Source organism: Oryctolagus cuniculus, chromosome 8 (genome assembly GCF_051225735.1).
Source record: "Oryctolagus cuniculus isolate XC-2025 breed Fujian yellow rabbit chromosome 8, ASM5122573v1, whole genome shotgun sequence".
In the NCBI taxonomy this organism is placed as follows: Eukaryota; Metazoa; Chordata; class Mammalia; order Lagomorpha; family Leporidae; genus Oryctolagus; species Oryctolagus cuniculus.
The window spans coordinates 116,270,463-116,290,387 of NC_142874.1; positions in this window are offsets into that span (position 1 = coordinate 116,270,463).

Genomic DNA, 19,925 nt, shown 5'->3' on the forward strand with positions numbered 1-19,925 from the left:
TGCAGAGTTAACTTAAAACTAGCATTTATCTTAATACAATATGGACTTTATCAAAACAAGTTGCAATATTTTACTTCATATTTGAGAAGTGTTCTGCAGGCATTAGTGTGCCAAGAGCAGCAGACTTTGGATATGTTTTGATAGTTAAAGAAGCATTAGGTCTTGGAATAAAAGGCAGAAGCTATCTCTAGCTTATATGGCTTTTAACAGAAATATAGATGATACTGAGAAAAGGAAAGCTCTAGTATTTTGGATCCCTCCAAGGCAATGTTGTCAAAGTAGAGAAGATTTTAAAACATGAAAGAAAAAACTCAACATGTGACACACCTTAACTCTTCACTTAAACTTCTTTTTTGATAAAAATTAGAAATCACAAGTATTATATTACCGTGACAAAACTTTAAAACATCCATTTTTAGGAGGATTTCATTTTGGAAAGAGAGGAATTTAGTAGGACACAATGGATTGCATTTAACTCAGGAAGAAGAAAACCAGCTGCTCAGTAGAATGGGGAACTGAACAGATTGTACTTGCAAGAGCAGAAACAGATAGCAGTCATAACACATTAAGAGCCAATTACAAAAAAAAAAAAAGAGGTAGTCAGTATTACAATTATGAACTTCTTAAGGATATTAGAACATATACTGAGACAACATCTTAGCAAAATCTCAAGGGAATCCTCTTGCTGCAATGGTCAGGAGTTATCACTTTTTAAAGAAGAGTCTCTCTCAAAATGTTAATTGTGATGCACAGAGAGAAAATTATTTCCCTGGTTCATTAAGTCTGAAAAACAAAGTTAAGGAGGTTTCTTAATTCCAGGATTTTTTTTTTTTGACAGATAGAGTTAGACAGTGAGAGAAAGAGACAGAGAGAAAGGTTTTCCTTCCGTTGGTTCACCCCCTAAACGGCCACTACGGCTGGAGCTATGCCGATGTGAAGCCAGGAGCCAGGTGCTTCCTCCTGGTCTCCCATGCGGGTGCAGGGGCCCAAGAGCTTGGGCCATCCTCCACTGCCTTCCCAAGTCACAGCAGAGAGCTGGACTGGGAGAGGAGCAACCGGAACTAGAACCTGGCGCCCATATGGGATGCCAGCGCCACAGGTGGAGGATTAACCAAGTAAGCCTCGGCACTGGCCCTAATTTCAGGATTTCTTAAAGCTTTAATATATTAATGTGCAAAATCTCCCAGCAAGGAGGCTTCTATTCTTGAAATTTCAAAAAATTATTTGAAATGCTTTTTAACCAAATATGGAACATCAGCGTTCCATAGAAACTACTAAAAATGGTAGTTATTACTACTATTTCCTTTGAAGTCCCACTATGTCTAAGCAAACTTTACCAAAGAGCAAGCACTTAAAAATGTTGAAATCAGTTTGCCTCTTGAAGAGTCTTTTTTTAAAGATTTATTTATTTATTTATTTGAAAGAGTTACACACAGAGAGAAGGAGAGGGAGAGAGAGAAGGTGAGGGAGAGAGAGAGAGAGAAAGTGAGAGAGAGATATCTTCCATCCACTGGTTTACTCCCTAGTGAGCTGCAATGGCCAGAGCTGTGCTGATTTGAAGCCAGGAGCCTCTTCCAGGTCTCCCACGCGGGTATAGAGGCCCAAGGACTTGGGCCATCCTGTACTGCTTTCCCAGGCAATAGCAGAGAGCTGGATCAGAAGTGGAGCAGCTGGGTCTCGAACCCATGCCCATATGGGATGCGAACACCACAGGTGACAGTTTTACCCTCTATGTTACAGCGCCGGGCTCTCAAAGAGTTTTTTTTCTTGCATTTTACATCTGTGAAATTTTACACAATGCCAAAACAGGGACTTTTTTGTGAGGGCTATATAATGTATAAAACAAAGAAGAAGGGCTGGAGTTATATTAGCTACCCTAGCAACTACTTTGAGATTTAGTTTTACTGTTACTAGCTTTCATCACATATGAGGAGGCACATAATGCTTGATGTTGCTAGGGCCTCTAGAGTTGCTTTACTACAGACTTTCTATATTCAGACAGAGGGGGAAGGTGTTACAGCCAAAGGGCAAGAATTAATTATCAGAAAGTATTTTTCTTTTTTTTTTTCAACTTTCATTTAATAAATATAAATTTCCAAAGTACAACTTTTGAATTATAGCGGCTTTCCCCCCATAACCTCCCTGCCACCCACAACCATCCCATCTCCCACTCCCTCTCCCATCCCATTTTTCATCAAGATTAATTTTCAATTATCTATATATACAGAAGATCAACTTAGTATACACTAAGTAAAGATTTCAATAGTTTACACCCACACAGACACATAAAGTATAAAGTACTGTTTGAGTACTAGTTTTACCAACTAGTTCACCAACTCTGATCTTATTTAGACAAGGCCATAGTCAAAGTGGAAGTTCTCTCCTCGCTTCAGAGAAAGGTACCTCCTTCTTTGATGGACCGTTCTTTCCGCTGGGATCTCACTCACAGAGATCTTTAATTTAGGATTTTTTTTTTTTTGCCAGAGTGTCTTGACTTTCCATGCCTGCGAAACTCTCATGGGCTTTTTAGCCAGATCCGAACGCTTTAAGGGCTGATTCTGAGACCAGAACAACTTACTATTTTATTACTTTTAGTATTTTTTGTTCTACTTAATACCATTGGTTGAACTCTTTAATTAACACAGAATTATTCTTAGGCATTTAAAATTAACTTAAAAGTGATCCCTGTTAAATATGAGTGGGAATAAGAGAGGGAGGAGATACACAGTTCGGCACATGCTCACTCGGACTTACCCCTAATGGTAGAGCTAGAAACGTGCCAGGGGATTCCAAGTCAATCCCATCAAGGTGGCATGTACCAATGCCACCTTACTTGTTAAAGTGATCAGTTTAAGTTCATAATTGGTCAAAAAGATAGGATTAAGAAGGGATTACATAAATAAGACCAGTGTCTGCAAATAATAATTGATAGAATTAAAAAGGAGAGAATGATCTTACATGGGAAGCAGGATATACAGCAGACTCATAGAATGTCAAATGCCCTAAACAGCACTCTGGCCTCAGAAAAGTATTTTTCTTAACTATATGAAGGTCATTGAATAAGTTAATAGTAAATGTGCATTATGAAAACACTACATGGATTTCAAAACCTTCATGTATCAATATTTATCTTGTAATTCCATTTCCACAAACCCTTTGAAGTACACTTGTATCAAGATAATTTTTGTAAAGATATTCTGGAATAAAGGCACTGTGAGTTCAAAGATACTGTGCATTATAGTTTCCCTCAGTGTAGAATAGGTCTTGGCAAATACCAGAAGTTCCAAAAGTAGTTGGTGAATAATTGATTGGTTTAAGAAATGTAAAAATATTTAATAAAAATAGTACAGTATGAATTATGGTTTATATTTGACTATGTTATGTAGATAATAGAGAAATTATTTAACTTCTATCTAGGGCTGGTATTAGCCCAAGACATTGAGAAGCATTTTATTATTCTTGCCTGCATAAATACATCTATTAGAATGATGAGTGAGGTGCTCATTAGTCAACCTGAATACTAAAAGTGGTGGAGGATTGGTTCACTAAAAGCCTGACCTTTCCAAGCAGTTTGCTTCTTTAAAAAAAAATGGGGCGGGGGAAGGGTTGTAGGAGAAAGTCAACACTTCCCACTTCCCTTCCTAATCTTCACTCTTTGATCCTCTGGCTAATTGGGGAACAATCTCTCTTTTAGCTTTGCCAAATATTGCAGAATATCTTCAGTAAATGTCACCACAAATTGAAAGCTACATTAACATGGTAGATGTGTTTTATTTCCTGATCACACATAACGGACTTACTCATTGCTCTTGTGCTTCCCCTATTAGTACTGATTTTCCAAGTTGATAATGGATGGCAGGGAAAAACTCATTTAAACATTCTCACCCTTTGGCCTAAGCAAAAGCTAATTGTTGCCATGAATACACAGTGGAGAATTATAGCCTTAAAAACATTTATGCTACTATTCTGATGGTGTTGTGCCCTCGTTATCTGTCTTTAATACTGGGGAAAAAAAACCTGTGAGGTTAGCATGTGGGTGAAGTAAAGGAAAAACCAATAGATTTGTAACTGCTAATCTCATTCTCCCAGAGACCATCTCTGTCCCCAAAAGTTACTACTTGAAACTCTTAATACGTTGAGTTCTGTGATCCTTGGGATATCACACAGTGTATGGAATTTCTTTAAGAATTAATTCAGAAAATACATATAATGACTCCATTGAAGAGACGCTTAAGTATTTTCATTCAGATGCTTTACCTGGAGTATGTGATAAATTTATGAGAGGATCAGGGGAGATGAGCCTTAATGGAACTACTATCCTCAGACTGAAGTAAGCAAAACATTTACACACCAACTCCCACCCCCTATTTCATTGTAAATTCAGTATCAGCCTAACTGTTTTAATCCTTCCTTTCTTTCAGAAGCAGACAAAACAAGAGGACATAGAGCAGGTGTAGGTTACATGGCTGCAAATCAGCAGCACAAGGTCAAAGACTAATAAACTATGAGACTGTTAACCAAGAAACTTAACTATAATGTGCCCCTGGAGGAAAATTTCCCCGTAATGGAAACCACCTTATGGTCTCTCGGTCTCCTTCCTGTTCCCTGTAGTCAATCATAACCACAGCATGTGTAATTTCTTCCTTGAACTTTCTAAGGAGTGAAGGAAAATCTCCCAGAACTGGCTTGTAACTTTATACTCCAAACCTTGGAGGCAAGAGTGCAGAGTACATCTGCAAAGCTGGAAGAGTTACACAACATGAGCACTAACAGGCACCTCTCTGGCTACCTCCCAAAGAGAAACTGAGGGTGCAGGTTGTGGGGCTTTTTTAAGGTAACAGACAGAATCAGAACACACAGGCACATAGTAAATTATATAAATTAGGAATTTGTGAATTCATAAAATATTTTGTACTTTGAGAGAAAACATATGTGGTCACATAGAGTTCACTTTCATATTTTATAATTCCTTTTATTTATATAACCCCTTGTATTTTTAAAGGGTAGAATACTATATTTTGAAGTATATAAATTCCATCCTTTCATTTACAGTGGGTTCATTTAAAGAACATGGACTTTAATAACTTTTTAGGGGGAAAATGATATGCTCTTGAGATTGCATTTGCCATAAGTCTCTTCCTGATACGGAATCAGAAAAGTGGTTTCCTTATGAAGCATATTTTTAACCACAACTTCATCAATATTCTCTTTCACTCTCCTGCTTTATACAAAAGGCTATGAAGGACTGGACCATTATGCAGTGAAATGGGGAAGAGTAAACATGACTTTAATATCATTTGTATATATTTCTAGGCCACCTTTGAAGAACAATATCCCTTGCTTAGAGCTTTAGAAGGAATACAAAAAAATATTAATATGCTTCAAAGCATATATTCATATATTCTAGGATCACTGCCCTAAAAATTGCCTCACCGTATCATATTTTAAAATATCAGCTTTTGGCATGGAAAAGACTGGCTAAGCAACTTCCCCAATGTCAAAGGACAGAATTTTCTCTCTATTATGTTTTTACTATAGATGACTGACACTTTACCATGAAAGACAACAAAAAAGAAACAAAAAGAAAATTATGTGTCAAATAGCAAAATCCTACTAAAATCATAATTAGCAAGAGTTTTGAACTTTGAATGATTATATCATAGATACCCTGTGCAAAACCCCTCAGTGGCTTCCACTTGCGTTTAGAATGAGATTTGCATGCTGCAAAAGTCTGGACAATAAAGTCCACACCCTTCTCCCCCTCTTCCTCCCAGCACTTACTACCTCTCTTGCTTTCCAGGCTCAGTCCCATTGGCCTTCTTTCAGTTACAGGAACTTGCCAAGGTCTTTGCTGCCTTAGGGTTTTAACACATGCTCTGTTTTCTTCCTGGAAAGCCTTTTCTTTCATTCTTTGCAAGGCAGTCTCCTTATCTTTCCTATCCTACCATAAATGTCAAACAGGAGAGCTCTTTCCTGACCTTCCCATCTAAAACAAACCTTCCTTCCCACAACCACCACCAGTGTCATTCTCTCTCAAGGCACAAAATTATTCATTTTACAGCAACATCACAAAAGGTGTGTGAGTATGTGGGCGTGCGGGTGTGTGGATGTGCAAGCATGTACATACCCTGTGCATCTTCCTCACTAGACTGAAGTTCCATGAGTGCAGAGATCAGGCTTCTGCTGAGCAGTATGATGGAAGCTCTCTGTACCTATGATTTTCCTTCCTAATATACTTTTTCAAGAATATCTGAGGCAAGCCATCATATGGACAATATATTCTCTAGGTCTCGTATCAAACTGCCAAACTGAGCATCTGAAAATACTGTATAACTGATTTAGTAGTATTTGTATTCTGTGAAGAAGTTAAATATTCTGCATTTAACCTCTGTTTCATGATATGTTTTCCCAAATCACACACCAATTAATTATTTGCCAATTCCTTTATTCATATCTCAGATTCTTGTCACCTATTTCACAAATGAAAAACGTCTCCAATTTTAAGGCATGTCTTACCATTAAATACCCAAACAATTTGGGACATCCTGAGAGGAAAGGATATGTGCTGCCCACGTCCTGTATGGGAGCACTAATACAAATCTTAACTACCCTGCTTCAGATTTAAATCCCTGCTAATGTGTGCAGGAAGCAACAAATCTTGGCCTAAGGTTTTGGACTCCTGCCACCCATGTGGGAGACCAGGAGGGAGTTCCTGGATCCTGGCTTCAGCCTGGCACAGTCATGGCTATTACAAACATTTGAAGAGTGAACCAATAGATGGAAGGCCTTCTCTCTATCTCTCAATTTACCATTCTAATAAATAAACAAATCTTTAGAAAATTTATTGCAAACATTCAGTGAAAATACTTCAAAAATACTATTGTTTTTTAATTTTATTTAAGGTATACACATTTCATGTATTTCATATATACAGATTCAGGAACACAGTGATACCTTCTACCTTACACTCCATCCCACCCACAATCCCACACTTCTTCCTCTTCCCTCTTTATTCTTCCTCTTCCCTTTTTATGTTTACAAAGATCAATTTTCTTTTTTTTTTAAAGATTTATCTATTTATTTGAAAGTCAGAGTTACACAGAGAGGAGAGAGAGAGAGAGAGTCTCTACCATCCACTGGTTCACTCCCCAATTGGCCGCAATGGCCAGAGCTGTGCTGATCCGAAGCCAGGAGCCAGGAGTTTCCTGCAGGTCTCCCACGTGGGTGCAGGGGCCCAAGGACTTGGGTCATCTTCTACTGCTTTCCCAGGCCATAGCAGAGAGCTGGATCAGAAGTGGAGCAGTCGGGTCTAGAACCAGCACCCATATGGGATGCCGGTGCTTCGGGCTAGGGTTTTAACCTACTGCGCCACAGCACCGGCCCCAGAGATCTTTTTTCATTTAAATTTCTACTCATAGGATTAATCCTACTTTAAGTAAAGAGGTCAACAAATAGTATGAGAAAACAAAACAAAACATTGTTCCTCAACAGTCTAGACAAGTGCTTTTCAAAATCATTGAATCTCATAGTGTCAATTTCACTCCTATACATTACCTTTTAGATACTCTATTAGTTACTACAGATCAGAGAAAACAAATGGTATTTGTCTTTTTAAGACTGGCTTATTTCACTAAGTATAATGGTTCCCAGAGTATCCATGTTGTTGCAAATGACAGCATTTAATTTGTTAACTGCTGTGTAGTATTCCATAGTGTATACCTACCATAATTTTTTATCCAGATTTCAATTGATGGATATCTGGGTTGATTTCATAATTTAGCTATTACTGTTGAACTGCAATAAACATAGGGGTAAAGATCAATCTTTCATATGATGATTTCTTTTTGTTTGGGTTAAGTTCCCAGGAATGAGATGGCTGGGTCATATTGTGTATCTTCATTCAGATTTCTGAGGTATTTACATACCATCTGCCACAGTTGCCATATCAGTTTAAATTCCTATCAGTAGTGGATTAGGGGCCGGCGCCGTGGCTCACTAGGCTAATCCTCCGCCTTGCGGCGCCGGCACACCGGGTTCTAGTCCCGGTCGGGGTGCCGGATTCTGTCCCGGTTGCCCCTCTTCCAGGCCAGCTCTCTGCTGTGGCCAGGGAGTGCAGTGGAGGATGGCCCAAGTGCTTGGGCCCTGCACCCGCATGGGAGACCAGGAGAAGCACCTGGCTCCTGGCTTCGGATCAGTGCAATGCGCTGGCCGCAGCGCGCCGGCCGCGGCGGTCATTGGAGGGTGAACCAATGGCAAAAGGAAGACCTTTCTCTCTGTCTCTCTCTCTCACTGTCCACTCTGCCTGTCAAAAAAAAAAAATAGTGGATTAGGGTACCTTTTTTCCACCAGCATTTATTGTTGATATCTGTATGAGAGCCATTCTAACTGGGGTGATATGAAACCTCATTCTGCTTTTGATTTGCATTTCTCTGATGGCTAGTGATCCTGAGCATTTTTTCATACATTTGTTCACCATTTGAACTTCCTGTCTTGAAAAATGCCTGTTCATGTCCTTTGCCCATTTCTTAACTTGATTATTTGTTTTGTTGTTGAGTATCTTGAGGTCTCTGTAGGTCCTCAGTATTAATCCTTTTGCAGTTGCCTAGTTTGCAAATTTTTTCTACCATTCAATTGTTGCCTCTTCACTTTGTCAAGTGTGGCTTTTGCAGTGTAGAAAATTCTCAGCGTGGTGTAATCCCATTTGTCAATTTTGGCTTTGACTGCCTGTTTTTCTGGGGTCTTTTTGAAGAAGTCTTTTCTTTTACCAATGTCTTGCAGAGTTTCCCTAAAGTTCTCTAGTTATTTGATGGTATCTGGTCGTATATTTAGTTCTTTAGTCCATTTTGAGTGAGTCCATTTTTTGTGTAAGGTATAAAGGAGGGGTCTTGCTTCATACTTCTGCACACAGAGATTCAATTTCCCAGGAGGATTTGTTGAAGAGACTGTCTTTGCTCCACGGATTGATTTTAGCTCCTTTATCAAAGATTAGTTGGTTGTAGATGCATAGATTGATTTCTAGAGTTTCTACTCTGTTCCATTGGTTTACATGTCTATTTCTTTGCCAATATCATACAGTTTTGATTATAACTGCCCTGTGGTATGTCTTCAAGTCTGGTATTATGATGACCCTGGCTTTGTTTTTGTTGTATAACATTGCTTTAGCTATTTGGGGTCTCTTGTGTTTCCATATGAATTTTAGTACAGTTTTTTTTCTAGATCTGAGAAGAATGAACTTGGTATTTTGATTGTGGTCACATTGAAACTATAAATTGTTAACAGTAGTATTGACATTTTGATGATATTGATTCTTCCATTCCATTAACATGGAAGATATTTCCATTTTTTTTCTTCTATTTCTTTTTGAATGTTTTATAATTTTTATCATAGAGATCTTTGACATCCTTGGGTAAATTTATTCCCAGGTACTTAATTTTTTATAGCTATTGTGAATGGGACTGACCTTAGAACTTATTTTTCAGCCATGGCAATGTCTATGTATACAAAGGCCACTGATGTTTGTGTGTTAATTTTATACCCTGCTAGTTTAGAAAATTCTTTTATGAGTTCCAATATCTCTTAATGGATTCTTTTGGCTTCCCCATATATAAAGTCATGTCATCTACAAATTGGGATAGATTGACTTCCTCCTTTCAAATTTGTATCCCTTTGATTTCTTTTTCTTGCCTAATGGCTCTAGTTAAAACTTCAATGACTATATTGAATAGCAATGGTGAGAGTGGGAATCCATTTGGTTCTGGATCTTAATGTGAATGCTTTCAAATTTATCCCATTCAATAAGATGCTGGCTGTATGTTTGTCATAAATTACCTTGATTGTGTTGAGGAATGTTCCTTCTATATCCAATTTGTTTAAGGTTACTTCATGAAAGGATGTTGTATTTTATCAAATGCTTTCTCTGCACCTATTGAAATCACATGTTTTTTTTTCCCCTTCAGTTTGTTAATGTGATGTATCACATTTATTGATTTGCAAATGCTGAACCAACCCTGCATAACTAGGATAAATCCTACTTGGTGATTGATCTTTCTGATGTGTTTTTGGATCTGATTAGCTAGATTTTGTTGAGGACTTCTGGATCTATTTTGATCAGAGATATTGGTCTACCATTCTCTTTCTCTGTTGTATCTTTTTCTGGTTTAGGAACTATGGTGATGCTCTTATCATAGAAGGAGTTTGGGAGGGTTCACTCCCTTTTAATTGTTTCATATAGCTTGAGAAGAATTAGAATTAGTTCTCTAAGTGTCTTGTATAATTCAGCAACTTATCCTGGCCTTGTTTTTGCTGGGAGGGTTTTTATTATTGATTCAATCTACATCTTGGTTGTTGGTCTGCTTAGGGGTTCTTTGTCTTCATGATTCAGATTTGGTAGATTTTATGTGTCTAGTAATCTATCCATTTCTTCCAGGTTTCCTGGTTTGTTGGCATCCAGCTCTTTGTAGTAATACCTGATGATTCTTTTTATTTCTGTGGTATCTGTTGCTGCATTTCCTTTTTCTTATCTGATTTTATTGATTTGGGTCTTTTCCCTCTTTTTTGGTTGGGCCAATGGTGTATCAATTTTGTTCATTTAAAAAAAAACCACCTCTTGTTTCACTGATCTTTCACTTTTATTTTTGTTTAATTTTCTCTAAATTTATTTATTTAGTCTCTCCTAATTTTTGGTTTGGTTTGTTGTTGTTTTTCTAGATTGCTGAGATGCATTGATAGCTCATTTATTTGGTGTCTTTCCAATTTCTTGATGTAGGTACCAACTGCTTAAAAATACCTTCTAAACACTGCTTTTCCTGTATCTCATAGGTTGTATTATCATCTTCATTCATTTCTAGAAATGTTTTGATTTCTTTTATGAATCACTGTTCCTTCAGGTGCATATTGTTCAGTCTCTATGTGTTTGCACATGTTCTAGAGATCCTTGAGTTGTTGACTTCCAGCATTATTCCATTGTAGACAGAGAAGATGCATGGTATGATTTTGATTTTTTTGTATTTGCTGAGACTTGCTTTATGGCCTAGTATATGGTCTATCATAGAGAAATTTCCATGCATTGATTTAAAAAAATGTGTATTCTGCAAGTATGGGATGAAAATTCTGTAGTTATCAATTAGGTTCATTTGATCCACAGTACAGATTGGCTGTGTTGTTTCTTTGTTGATATTCTGTCTGGTAGATCTACCCTTTGCTAAAAATGGGGTATTGAAGTCCCCCATTACTATTGTATTGGAGTCTATGTCTCCCTTTAGATCCATTAACTTTTTTCTTTTTTTAATTTTATTTATTTATTTGAGAGATAGTGTTATAGACAGCATCTGCTTGTTCACTCCCCAGATAGCTGCAATGGCTGAAGTTGGGCCAATCTGAAGCCAGGAGTCAGGAGCCAGGAGCTTCCTCGGGGTCTCCCATGTGTGTGCTGTGGCCCAAGCATTTGAGCCATTTTATACTGATTTCCCAGGCCATAGCAGAGAGCTGGTAGATTCATTAACATTTGTCTTACATAGCCAAGCACTCCGGTAGTGGGTGCATATACATTTACTATAGTCACAACTTCCTGTTGAATTGATCCCTTAATCATTACATAGTACCGTTTTTGTCTCTTTCAACAGTATTTGTGTTAAAGCATATTTTGTCTGATATTAGGATGGCTACTCCTTCTAGTTTTTGCTTTCTGTTAGCATGGAGTATCTTTTTCCATCCTTTCAGTTTGCATGTATCTTTGTTGGTGACGTGTGTTTCTTTTAGGTGGCAATTAGATGGATCTTGTTTTTTAATCCACCCAGCCAGTCTGCATCTTTTAACTGGACAATTTAGACCATTTACATTCAAGGTTACTATTGATAGATAACACCTTAGCCTTGCCACTTTTCCATAAATATTCTTATTGTTGACTTTGGATTTCCTTTGGACTTTTACTGGAAGATTTTCTGCCTACACATTCTTTCACAATGATGACTATCTTTCTGTGTTTCTCTGTGTAACACATCCTTAAGCATCTTTTGTAAGGCTCAATGAGTGGTGACAAATTCTTTTTAATTTATGTTTATTATTGGAGGTCTTCATTTAAGCTTCATTCATAAATGAGAACTTTTCAGGGTACAGTATTCTCGGTTGACAGTTCTTTTTCTCTTAAGACTTCAACTATGTCTCTCCATTCTCTTCTAGCCTACAGAGTTTCTGATGATATATCAGCTGTGAGTCTAATTGGTGATCCTCTGAAAGTAATCTGTTGTTTCTCTCATGCACATTTTATATCTTTTCTTTATGTTTTACTGTTAAAAGAGTGAGTACAATGTGTCATGATGAAATTCTTTTCTGGTCATATCTATTAGGAGTCCTATGTGCTTCCTATACTTGGATGTTCCTTTCTTTCTCCAAATGGGGGAATTTTTCTGTAACTATTTCACTAAATAGACCTTCAAATCCATTTGCTGTTACCACTCTTTCAGAAATTTCTAAGATCCAAATGTTGAGTCATTTGATAATATCCCATAAATCTCTAACACTGGTTTTAATTTTTCTAATTTCTTCTTGTTTTATTTTTCTTTTTTGGTCAGACTGTAAATTTTTCAGAGATTTGTTTTCTAACAAGGATATTCTTTCTTCTATCTCACTGAGTCTGCTGTTAAGGCTTTCCAATTCAATTTTTATTTTACCTATTTAATTCTTCATTTACAATATTTCAGTAAGATTTTTCCTTAAGATCTCAATTTCATGAAAAAAAGTTTTCATTTATGTCATGCATGAGTTTCTTTAATTTGTGGATTTGTTTCTCCTTGCTTCTGAGTAGTACTACCATTTATCTTTTGAATTCCATTTCAGGCTTTTCAGTGTTGTTGTGTTCCTTTGAGGTGGTCATATTGTCTTCCTTAATCTTATTTCTTGAATTTCTGTTTATTTTTAAACATTTGTGGAAATATTTATTGGTTTTTTCCTCTGATGGCTTTTATCATTGAACTATGCTTCTGTCTGCTCTTTCAGTGAATACCTGGAAACATATACTGGGTTTCACCAGGGAGCTCTGGTTAGTGTTCCAGTGTGGAGTGAGTATCTAGGGGACACCTAAATTGGGCATGGTAGATCTCCTCTTTTTAACAGAAGGGGCATAATGGTCACTGCTGTTTGGGCAATCACACCCTCATCTCCTTTCCTCCAAGGAGATTGATGCCTGGGTATTTTCCCTCAGTGGGTACAATACACATCTGCATTTCTGCATGACCTGCAGAAAGGATCTGTGCAGTCTTCTGTGTGAGCAAATGTCCTACCGCAATCAGGGAGACCTGAGGATGTGGAACAAATCACAGTGATTGTCCAGAAACCCAGGTAAATTCTGTACCCTCTCATACAGTCACAGAGATTCTACAGTCTCAACACCCAGGACTCCCACAGTCACAGAGTGCAGAGGATCCACTCTGCCCCACTATCCTGTCCCATCCACAGAGAGGCCAGTAAGCTCCCAGAGCCAACTGTCTGTGGTTGCTCTGCCTAGGTGAGCTCCAAAGACCCAGAGTCTGTGATATGTTGAGAGGATGGGGCCACTTCACAGTCCTATGTGAGTGCCCAGCCCCTTGTCAATCCTCTCAGCCAGACTCTAAGTCAGTAGGGGATGCAAACTTTTTCCTTTAGTAAAATCCCTGGATCATATGCATGCACAATTCCCGCTAGCTGCAGCCCTACTCATTTGACAATCACTCTGGGCTCGTATAAGAACTTCTGCAGCCAGGACTAAAGTTGGAATGGCTCCTTCTCCCCACTCATCACCAGGTGTGTGCACTGGAGCTGCTGCAGCTGCTTATGCTTCCAAATATTAAAAATAAAATATTAAAAAATAAAATTTTTTCATTTCTTGTTTTGCCCAAATTTACTTTTTATGTTCCATCCAGATGATGACTTTGTCAAATCAGATTGGAAAGAAATGTCTCCAAAAGTTAGCAATCCTCTCACCCACATGATATTAACTTTTATGTCTCTGTGCTGTTTTTATTTGATGATTAGCACAGTTAATAGGAAACTTGGTCTGAAGTAGAATAAGGCCAACAATAACCTTTTCCTCTTATCTCATTTGAGGGAAATTATCCTCCCTGGAGAACTAAAGTGGGACAATTACCCCAAAGAAACAATGTGGTGCTAAGAAGACACATCCTATATTATATAACCTGTTCTTATTATTACTAAAAATAAAAAAGTCCCAAGGGATACAAAATAGAATCATGCTTGGTGCAAACCCACTTAGGAGAAACAATTATGCTATCTTAATTTTTATACCTTTAATATTAATTGCAACTTCAGATAAGCTGATGGCTGTCTGCTCTCAAAGAATACAGAGTACTGGGTTTTCAATTTTGATGTATCCACAAAAGGACATTTTCTTCCCCTAAACATACATTTGCCTCTATAGCTTGATATTTCTCTCCACATTTGTAGCATTTCATTCAGAGCAAAGTCATAAAAAAGAGAGGATCCTGCAACACAGTTAATAAAGAGCAAAGAAGGAAGCCTGAGGGGCAAAGCTGAAAGAGTATCTTCCAAACCAGTTCCAACACTGGTTCACAAACTCCTCAAAGAAAGAAAATTTTACCAAAAAGATAAAATGTGATTCACCCTCAAAGCATTATGAGCTGAAAAGAAGGTTTCTTCTGATTATAGACACTCAATACTTTTGTAAAAATAAATTTCACAAACACATGTATACATATACAGAAGGGGGTTCAAAAAGTTCATGGAATATGAAATGAGAAGGTAAGTTCATTCTGGTGCAAATAATTTTGAAAGCCATGCATAGTTCTTTTTATAATACACATTTTCCATGAATTTTTACAGTGCTCTCATATAGTATTCAAATTTTCCCTGTTCATAATTGCAAAAACAATATTAAAAAGCCCTTTGAGGCAATCATCTGATTTCTTACCTGAAAATAGGGATTAAAATTACGATTTAAGTGACTATGAATATTTATTGAGCCTCATAAATGTCCACTTCACCCTTTCTATCCTGCAAAACTGCAAAGAGCAACAGGATGCCGGTGCCATGACAGAGGGTAGACATACTAATGGTCTTCTTTATTGTAGATGAATTAACAGTTTATAAATAATATAAAATGTAATCTCTTGTGCTTGGGATATTTTTATGAAAAAATAACAGCATTGCCTTCCTAGATGACTTTCTGACTTTTTGTAAATTTTCCAAAAGATAGCTAAGTTGGGTTGTCCTTACAGAGTGTATGTGCACCATGATGGCAAATCTTAAATGTTATGTTGGTTGAACCTATAGATTTGATCAATATTCTATCAGATGGAAATGTCTGTAAAGGTGTTTTGGGGATGAGATTAGCATATAAATAGGGAGGCTTCATGTAAACCTTGTTCCTCAAAAGAGTGGGTATCATCCAATCAGTTGAAAGCCTTAATGGAACAAAGCCTAACCTGTCCATAAGAAGAAGGAATTCTACCGGCAGCCTGACTTCAGTCTCTTACTGCAACTTTTCCATGAGACTTCAGCCTGCCAACTTCCTCTAGGAGATTCTGGATCCACCAGGCCTTCATAGTTGTATTAGTTCATTAACATAAATGTTTCTCTCTCTCCCACTCTCCCTCTCTTCCTTCTCTCTCTTTCCCTCTCTCTCTCTCTCTCTCTCTATATATATATATATATACACACACATAAATATACATACATATGTATGTATATGTATATGTATACACACACACACACACACAGAGCTTACTTGTTCTCTTACTGATTCTCTTTCCCTGAAGAACTGTGACTAATACACAACACACAAAAGAAAATCTGTCATTAACATTCACTTTAGATCTACTTCTGTGAATGATTTTTGAACTTTATCATGTAATATTATCTTAATTTCACAAAAAGTTGAGGTCAAAACCAGCAGACTCTGGATACCTATCTGTTCTTATTTGTTTATGAAGGCAGTTGGTGAAAACAAGACTTTGTTCTCTGATTACTCTTCATTTTCCTTGTGTTGAGGTCAGTTCATGGGAACCCAATCTACCCAAAAGACAAGATGGCTCCTGAGGGGCCTGCACTGTGGCACACTAGGTTAAGCCTCCACCTGCAGTGCTGGCATCCCATATGGGTGCCAGTTCTAGTCCCAGCTGCTCCTCTTCTGATCCAGCTTTCTACTATGGCCTGAGAAAGCAGTATAAAGTAGCCCAGGCACTTGGACTCCTGCACCCTTGTGGGAGACCCATAAGAAGCTCTTGGCTCCTGGCTTTGGATTTGTGCAGCTCTGGCCATGTGGCCATTTGGGGAGTGAACCATCAAAAGGAAGAAGACTTTTCTCTATCTCTCCCTCTCACTGTCTATAACTCTACCTCTCAAATAAATAAATAAAATCTTAAAAAAATGGCTCTTGAACCTTGTAAGGAATGACTCTGTGAAATGGGATAAAGCAATGCTGTAGTGAGAAGACTTTCCTTCTAGTTTCTTGATTAACAAAGAAGCAAGAGCAGCTGGCGTTAAGGGAAAGGACAGCTCTAGCACACAACTTTTTCACAGAACAACTTTGGCTGAATTGATGTGAACTCACATTGCACTAGATGTATAAAATGGAATACAAGTAATCAGGGAGAGGAATAACAGTAGAGCTGATTTTTACAGTGGCTGCCTCTGAAAAAGCTGTATGCACAGTCTATTGAGCACTGAGACCAGGACTCCCGACTTCAAGGTCTCCATGTCACAGATGGTTTCTCAGGAGAAAAATGATAATGGCTGGAAGCTGCACTGGTTTTTGTTGTTAATAGGGGTAAAGAAAGGAACAGATGATATACCAAGAATAATGAAAACATCACTCTCATTGTTATACAGCTAAAATTACAGGTGAAACAAATTGCTAACTTCAGGTATAATGCTTGCTGAAATAAGTTTTATGATGTTCAGGACAAAGGAAGAAGATCTGCCTCCTACTCCCACAGCTCTCTGCATCCACAATTTCCAAAGTTGCCTGATTAACTTCAGGTGTCACTATCTGAGGAAAACAATGGGTATGGTAACTTGGACACTTCCCTTAATGTTTCATGATGCACATATTCAGGTATCTTTGGTTCTTATTACTGCTAAGAGAAATATATCAGCTGAAAAATTTATAAACCAAACACACAGTGATTTGGTATCTGAAAGTATTTATAACGACAATACCTAACATAAAAATGCCCATTTTCTTTTGTATGGGATATATAGGGTTCATTTTACTTAAAAGTCATAATATGGGCAGGTTTTGTGGAGCAGTGAGTTAAAATTCTTCTTGGGATGCCAGAATCCCTGAGTTTAATTCCTGCCTCTGATTCAGATGCAGATTCCTGCTAATGTACACCCTAGGAGGCAGCAGGTGATGGCTCAAGAGCTTGAGTCCCTGCCACCCACATGGGAAACAGACTGAGCTCCTGACTTCAGGCTTCAGCCTGGCCCAGCTCCAGCTGTTATAGGCATTTTGGGAATGAAACGCAGGTGGAAGATCTATCTTTTTCTTTCTCTCTCTGTCATTTACCCTTTAAAACACATAAAAATAAATAAATAAATATTTTTAAAAGCTGACCATAGACAATAATTTTAGAAGCACAATTATGAGTCTATAAATAAACAACAAGGGCAGGCATTGGTCACGGCAGTTAACTTGCAACTGAGATGCTCATATCCTGTATTGGAGTGCCTCATTCAAATGCTAGGTACTCTGCTTCTGATCTAGCTGAAGTGAAATGGACACTATAAGAAACAGTGACTTGATCAGCTCTTGTCCTGACTGTTGATGTACAATGTAATACTTTATCCATTTCAGTATTTTTTTTGTTCTAGTACTATTGGTTGAACTCTATAATCAACACACAATTATTCTTAAGTGTTGAAATTTTAACTGAAAAGTGATCCCTGTTAAATATAAGAGTGGGAAAAAGAAAGGGAGAAGATATACAGTTTGGGACATGCTCAACCGGGCTTCCCCTAACGATAGATTTAGAAATGTGCCAGGGGATTCCAATACAATCCCATCAAGGTGGCATGTACCAATGCCATGTCACTAGTCCAAGTGATCAGTTTCAGTTCACAATTGATCACACTGATAGGTCTAAGAGTCAAAGGGATCACACAAACAAGACTAGTGTCTGCTAATACTAACTGATAGAATCAAAAAGGGAGAGAACAATCCATCATAGGAAGTGGGATACACAGCAGACTCATAGGATGGCAGGTGTCCTAAATAGCACTCTGGTCTCAAAATCAGCCCTTAAGCCACTCGGATATGGCTGAAGAGCCCATGAGAGTATTTTAGACATGGAACGCCAAGACACTCTTGCAAAAAAAAAAAAAAAAAAAAAAAAAAACCTAAATGAAAGATCTCTGCGAGTGAGATACCCGTGGAAAGAACAGGGCCATCAAAGAAGGAGGTACCTTTCTCTGAAGGGAGGAGAGAACTTCCACTTTGAATATGACCCTGTTGGAATAAGATCGAAGTCAGTGAACTCAAAAGGCTTCCATAGCTTTGGCAACTCATAACTAGAGCCTAGGGAGATTACTGACACCATAAACAAGAGTGTCAAATTGTTAAGTCAACAACAGGAGTCACTGTGTACTTACTCCTCATGTGGGATCTGTCCTTAATGCATTGTTCAATATGAAGTAATGCTATAACTAGTACTGAAACAGTATTTTACACTTTGTGTTTCTGTGTGGGTGCAAACTGATGAAATCTTTACTTAATATATACTAAATCAATCTTCTGTATATAAAGATATTGAAAATGAATCTTGATGTGAATGGAATGGGGGAGGGAACAGTAGATGGGAGGGGTGCAAGTGGGAGGGAAGTTATGGGGGGGGAGCCAATGTAATCCATAAACTGTACTTTGGAAATTTATATTTACTAAATAAAAGTTAAAAAAAGAAACAGAGGAAGATAGTTATCATTGTGAAAGGATGTGAAGGCAAAAAACTTCCTGGTAAAAGTATAAAGGAAATCCAAAGCACAGAATTGGAATATTTATGGAAACGTGGCAGGACAAAATAGTTACTTATCAATAATAACATTGAAAGAAAATGCCCTAAATTCTCCAGTTAAAATACAGAGACTGACTGAATGGATTAAAAAACAAGACTCATCTGTTTGCTGCTTGCAAGAAACACACCTCACTAACAAAGATATATGCAGACTGAAAATGAAAGTATGGAAAAAGTATTGCATGTTTATAGAAAGCAAAAAAAGGAGGAGTAGCCATACGAATACCAGACAAAATAGACTTTAACACAAACACTGTTTAAAAAGACAAAGAAGGGCTAAGGGAAAGGATCAATTCAACGGGAAGGTGTGACTATAGAAACACAAATGCGATCAAAGCCAAGGCGCCAGGTTATTTAATGCAAATGTAATGGATCTAAAGGGAGACACACACTCCAGTACAATAAAAATGGGGGACTTCGAGACCTCACTTTCATCAATGCACAAAACAATCAAAGACACAATAGAGCTAATGCACCTAATTGCACCTAATTGATATAAACAGAACATTTCAAACCACAGTTGAAGAACACATGAACACATTCTTTTCATGAGTACATGAAACTTTCTCTAGGATAGACCATGTGCCAAACCATAAAGAAAGTCTCAGAAAATTCAAAATATTGAAATCTATACCATGTATAATTTCTGAACACAATGGAAAAAGCTGGACATTAACAACTTAAGAAACAAAAAAATATGTAAATGTGGAGACTGAACAACAGGCTTCTGATTGAACAGTGGATCAAAAAAAAAGAAATCAAAGGAGAAATTTTAAAAAATCCTGAACATGGATGTAGATGACAACACAACATACAAAATCTGATGGGATATAGTGAAAGCAGTGTTTAGAAGGAAGTTTATAGCAATTAGTGTCTACATCAAGAAATTGGAAATGCATCAAATCA